Genomic DNA, 6,955 nt, shown 5'->3' with positions numbered 1-6,955 from the left:
AAGACTGTAAGAGAAGTGAGAATGTTCAGTGTGGCTGCAGACAGATGACCCCCCATTTATTTATTTATTTATGAAAAAGAGCTGTGAAGTAAACAGGTAGGAGATGGAAGCAAATATTAATCAAGGTGGAAGGAAGGGAATGATGGGTAAATATTGAGGCGATTCGGCATACCTCATGCGCTCCACCGATGTAAACACCATTCCATCTTGTTCTGCTGGCTCGGGGCTTCAGGTCAGGGCACAACCACCCATGGGGCCATGCGCCACCTGTAAACTGAGCTAGCAGAAACTTGTAATGATAATGGTTTGTAATAAAACAGTGATTAGGACAATTTGTGTACTGTAGACGAATCAAATCATGTGTGTGTTGAGTTTGTGGTTTATTCACAATTACCGTGTTGTTAAGAGTAACTGGGGCCCTGCCCTATTTTGTGCATGTATTCATCTTTGGGTAGAGGTAGTTGCCTGTACCTGTTCTTTCAACCACTGATTTACATCAGCGAGTGAGCGAGTCCTTTTTAATAAAAGGAGCAAAATGATTCCTTGTGACTCGTCTCAGTCTGTGTCGATGCCACAATATATACGCGGTCAATTAGAAGTTGAGAGGAGGTTCAGCCGAGTCCTTTCCTTAACGGCTGTGACTCAATAAAAACAACATTCTGTATTGTCTTCTCAAAACAGTAGCTTAACTTCTGGTCAAAATCTAATTTCTCACATTATTTAACAAAACAGGGCGGCACGGTGGCTCAGTGGGTAGCACTGTTGCCTCACAGCAAGAAGGTCCTGGGTTCGATCCCAAGGCGGGGCGGTCCGGATCCTTTCTGTGCGGAGTTTGCATGTTCTCCCGGTGTCTGCGTGGGTTTCCTCCGGAAGCTCCGGTTTCCTCCCACAATCCAAAAACATGCAGTCAAGTTAATTGGAGACACTGCCCTATAGGTGAATGGGTGTGTGTGTGTGTGTCCTGTAGATGAATGGGTGTGTGTGTGTGTGTGTGTGTGTGTCTGCCCTGCGATGGACTGGTGCCCCGTCCAGGGTGTTACTGTGTGCCTGGCACCCATTGAAAAGCTGGGATAGGCTCCAGCACCCCACACGCGGTTAAGAAAGTGAGTGAGTATTTTATAAAACATAGGATGTTATCTGGACTGCAATAACTCTCCTCTGCTTTGTGTGCAGCCTGATATACTGTAGTGAGTTTCATACCAATATACAGTATATCGTGCATGTGATGCTCTATTTTCTCTGTGTTATATTTACATTTTCAGGATTTTATTTTACTCTATTACCTCAAATTATGATGGGTGGGGGCTTCAGCCCAGGCAAACAATGTCCCTTCTCTTTCCAGTGCCTGTGGCATAACAATATGGACACATTACTTAGAACATTGTATGGCAAGTGTCAAACTCAGTATAAATTTGGCATTTTGACACCCAACATAGAATTTAGCCTCCAGGAAAACCACAATTTGTCTAAGACTTAAAAGGCAGACTGCAATCACTATCACAGGCCCTTTGAGGGCCACCATAATGCAGATGTGGTGAAAATGAGTTAGAAGTGATCATGTGCGAGCCTTAATTTTATCTGGTCACATATCACCACCTTGTGGTTGTAGATGGTGCATGTTATCTTTATAAAGTACAAATGTGTTTCATGATGTAAAATAGTAGAGCTGAACTCTACTTTAGAGTTCTAATTTGCAACAATCAGTTCAGATTTAGAAATGATTCAGACCCCTTTACTTTTCTATCTCTTATTCACAAAGGTAATACGACCCATTTCCTTTCTATACTTTGTTAAAGCTCACTTAGCTGCAATTACAGCCACAAGTGTTCTTGGGTATGTACTGTATCTACAGGCTTTGTACACCTGGATCAGGACAGATCCTCTCAAGCTCTGTCAGAATAGGCTGTGAGTGGCAGTGTACTGCCATCCGTAAATCTCCAAAAATGTTTGGAGTCCACTTTAAAAAGCTGTCCCTGCAGCTAAGACGCACCCTCATAGCGTGATTCTGCCACCATGCTTTGCTGCAGTCATGTGATGCCCTACATGCCTACAAGACAGAGTAAGCTGTTTTGCCCAATGAGCTCAATCTTTTTTCTTTATGCTGCCTTTTTAGACATTTAGCAAACTCCACGATGGCTGTCATATGCCTTTTACTCAACAGTGGCTTCCGTCTTGCATCTCTGCCATAAAAACCGGATTTATGAAGTGTTGTAGAGATGGTTGTACAGTGGTGTTCAAAAAAATAGCAGTCCAACATCATTAACGTGATAAATCACTGTTTTTAGTAGAAATGCTATTTCTACATAGCAAAAAATTTACTTAAAAGTGTAGTAGAGTAATGAAAACAAAACAAACCCAACAATTAGGACATGCATGCCGCTCATTCTGAGTAATCGAAGCATTGATTTAAAGGGGGTTGTTCAAAATAATAGCAGTGAGGAGTTCAATTGGTGAAGTCATTCATTCTGCAGAAGAACGGGTGTCAATTTTGGCCCTTATTTAAGGTAGGAGGGGGCAAATGTTGCACAGCTTGGTCATAGCGCATTTCCTTTTGAAATACTGGGTAAAATGGGTTGTTCCAGACACTGTTCTGATGAACAGCGTACTTTGATTAAAAAGTTGATTGTAGAGGGAAAAAACATACAGAGAAGTGCAGCAAATTATCGGCTGCTCAGCTAAAATGATCTCAAATGCCTTGAAGTGACGACCAAAACCTGAAAGACGCAGAAGGAAGCATGGAACTACTGTTTGAATGGATCGAAGAATAGCCAGAATGGCAAATACTCAGCCAGTGATCACCTCCAGAAAGATCAAGGAACATCCGAAGTTACCAGTGAGTACAGAAGATGATTAAGTGAAGCCAATTTACCAGCAAGAACTCCTGCAAAGTCCTGTTGTTAAGAAAAAGACGTGTCCTGAATGGGTTACAATTTGCCAAGGAACACATTGACTGGTCCAAAGAGAAATGGCTCAACATTTTGTGGACTGGTGGAAGCAAAATTGTTCTTTTTGGGTCTAGTGGCCGTAGACAGTATGTCAGACGACCATCGAGCACTGAATTCAAGCCAAAGTTCACTGTGAAGACAGTAAAGCACGGTGGTACAAAATGATGATATGGGGATGTTTTTCATACCATGGTGTTACACCTATTTATCACAGACGAGGGATCATGGATCAGTTTGAATATATCAGAATACTTGAGCAGATCATGTTACCCTATGTCGAAGAAGAAATGTCCTTAAAATGGGTGTTTCAACATGACAATGACCCAAAACATCTTGGTTACAGACAAACAAGATTGAGGTAATAGTGGCCAGCCCAATCCCCTGACTTCAATCCCATAGAGAACTTGTGGGCTGATATTTGAAACATGTCTTTTTAAGATAAAACCCAAAATTGCAGAAGAACTGTGGAATGTAGTCTAATCATCCTGGACTGGAATACCTGTTCAGAGGTGCCAGAAGTTGGTCGACTCCATGCAACACAGATCTCGGAAACAATTGTTATGCCACTAAATATTAGTTCAGTAATTTAAAGTAAAGTGAAACCTCAAACATTTTTTTTAGTTTATACATACATTTTTTGAGTTTTTAAAAGAAAAATGCTGGCACTGCTATTTTTTTGAACAACCTAATATTTGTTTTTTTTTAACTTTCTGTAAAGGAACAAACTGGCTAAATTTTGTTAATGTGTTGATTTAGAATTGAAAGTGTAGTATTTTCAGTGCGTTTGCATTTATGGAAATAAAAGTTATTATATTGATTTTGCGCTTTATTCACCGTTTTAAAATCACTGCTATTTTTTTGAACACCACTGTATGTTAAACATGTCCTTCCATCTCTCCAAAGGACATCTGGAGTTTTTAATGCCTTTCTTGTCTGGATATCCAGTTTATCCAGCCAACTCCAATTGCAGCATTTAGCAGACGCTTTTATCCAAAGTGACTTACAGTACTGTGACAAAATATTGTCTAAGCAATTGAGGATTAAGAATCTTGCTTGAGGGCCCAACAGTGGCAATCTGGCAGCGGTGGGGCTTGAACCAGCAACCTTTTAATTAATAGTCCAGTATCTTACCTGCTAGGCTACAACTGGTCTGACTCCAGATAAGGTCAGAGTTGTACCAAGCTTCGTCCATTTCTATTTTATTGATTTGTGGTTCCTGGAACATTCCAAGTCTTCAATATTGTTAAATATCCTTGTCCACATATAATTACAAAGCTTCACAAAGAGTTCCTTAAATTGAATGCCTTGATTTTTGTCCTGGCAATGCAGTGTAAATCGTGGGCCCTTAGAGAACCAGGTGTGTGTCTTTTCAAACAATGTCTAATCAATTCACATTGCAAAATGTGGACTTTTAGACACAGATGATTTTTTTTTTTTCTGTATTCAGAAGTCTCCACAGCAAATCATTCTGGTCTGCATACCTAAACTGGCAGTTTTTACAGGTCTTCTTATTGTATTTGGGACCGACACTGAAAGCACACTGCCAAATACACCTTACAATCTCTAGGATGTTCGGCCACCCCAGACATAGCTTATCATGTGAGAGCCCTCGACCTCAGTGGTAGTGGGCTAGCATACTGTACCACCCAAACACCCTCTAGACACATTTCTAGGATAATAAAAAACTAATTAATCCCTAAAATATGTTTATAAAGTAGACTGTCATTTTTTGTTATTCTGGGTGATCAAGGGGTCTAAATACTTTATGTATCCAGAGTAGATAAAACTCATATTAGACCAATGCTTAGTAGTCAAGTTCCCGAGCAAACTTACATTAGGCTAACTGCTAAATATTGTGGTTAAACCAGACACCAATGTCCCTACTAAGGCTATTACACTGCAAAATAAAAGCAGCTGTCAGTTAAAACAGTCAACTTTTCACATCTGGTATTAATCAGTATTTAAAGGTAACAAACTAACATTTGAATAACTGTCCTATTGTTGTCTGGTTAAACCAGAGATGAGAGTCCTTAACCAGCTACACTGAATAATGAGTATTATATTTTGTAACCTGAAGATACAATCGGTGGAATTTCCCCAGTGGTCATACTAGGTAAACTTCAGATATTTTGAAGTCATAATGAAGATCATCAAACTGTATCCCCTCTGTAAATTATATCAACTTTGGGGTGGCACAGTGGCTCAGCGGGTAGCACTGTCACACCACAGCAAGGTGGTCCTGGGTTCGATCCTCAGGTGGGGCAGTCCGGGTCCTTTCTGTTTGGAGTTTATCACCGTGTCTGCGTGGATTTCCTCCGGGAGCTCCGGTTTCCTCCCACAGTCCAAGGACATGCAAGTGAGGTAAATTGGAGATACTAAACTGCCCAGGACTGTGTTTGATGTTAAAACTTGTGAACTGATAAACTTTGTGTCACGAATGTAACCAAAGTGTAAAACATGACATTAAAATCCTAATAAACAACAAACCAAATCATCTTTGTCTTATTTCTTTGGCATCATGACAATTTGTTAGCGTTTTTTGCTTGTCTGGCAGTGCTATACATTAAGCCCCAGACTGGCATGTGCATCTGTAAATACAAAACCATATGTGTACAAAAAAAAAGGGATGTAAACAAGCCAGCAAAACTTTGTTTACCAATATTGAATATGGTCAAGCTGATAAAGCTTATTAAACTGCAAAGGAAAAAAGAATGCAAAGTAATGCTTAACCCCCATGTACAGCCCAAATGTTTGAAAAGAACTGACCACACAAATGCTTTTTAGAAAGTAAATATGCAATAAAGATTTTATTCACACTTTACAAAAATCTACTAAAATCTACTACAATACCTTCAGCAATGCAATATGTTTAAGAGGACAGATATGTGACACACAATATAAAATTCATGGTGCAGAAAAGCCATTTGGGATTTTTTTAAACTGCTAAAATGATTAAAAATATCATCTTCTGCATGACCAGATTAAGATTAAAATGTTTTTAATATTCATTGTAACTCATGGTACAAAATCAGTGTTCGTTCATGAGTAGAACGTGCTGATGAACGTGTAGAAGTGCTGAAGCATTTGATCTTAAACCATGACCCAACATGCCAACAATGGTTAGAATGGCTTGTCGTCTAGTTTGGTCCTTAAGCTTTTAACATTATCATTGAGTTGTATTGGGTGGAGGCTGTCACTCACACTTTGACCAGATCAAGTAAAAAAGGGAAATCTTCTCCAAGTGGCTTTAAAAAAAAGGCTGCACCATGTGGCACTACACAGGAAAGAACATGGCCATACTGAAGCTATTACAGCGAGATGCCAAACCAATGAGATCAGAAACAAAAAGCTCAGATTCTACAGAAAAAGACATTTCTACCAAACATGCTTAAACTGGTTTAGAAATAGGAAAGCTATATCAGAGCCATAATACAGATGCTTCAGCTATAAAAATAATTTGTGATATTACAGACCTGATTCCTTGTGTGGTACAGTAGTTAAGAAACCAACAATGATACGAGGTGTACATCTAACATGACACTGCTATCCAGAAGCGGTAAACGAGAGAAAACAAAACATTGAGGATGATTATGGAACTGTTAAAGGATAAGAGGTTGTTCAGGTGGTCACCGATAGTGCAAGAAAAAGACACACCGAGGCACAATGCAGAGTACATTGCAGACTACAATCCAGACTCCACCGCATGAGTCTGACCCGATCGAGACGGGCAAGGGTGAAACGATTCAAAAATGGATGGATCCAATAAAAAAAAGGAGGAATGAATGCTGTTGTAGAGTGCAAAAGAGTGGCAGTGACACCTGGGGACAACCTCTTCATCGTTTCGAAGCTGGTAAATTTGATTGATAAAAATGCAGTCATATAATACAATCTTTTGTTCAGTTTTTCTTATCCAGATCATAATTTATCTATAGTACAAAAACACACTTAAAAAAGCATTCTGCTTGTGGCTCATATACAACAAAGTAAATTAAATCTGTGTATAGTATATT

Source organism: Trichomycterus rosablanca, chromosome 8 (assembly GCF_030014385.1).
Source record: "Trichomycterus rosablanca isolate fTriRos1 chromosome 8, fTriRos1.hap1, whole genome shotgun sequence".
Taxonomy (NCBI): Eukaryota; Metazoa; Chordata; class Actinopteri; order Siluriformes; family Trichomycteridae; genus Trichomycterus; species Trichomycterus rosablanca.
This window is presented reverse-complemented; position numbering follows the sequence as displayed.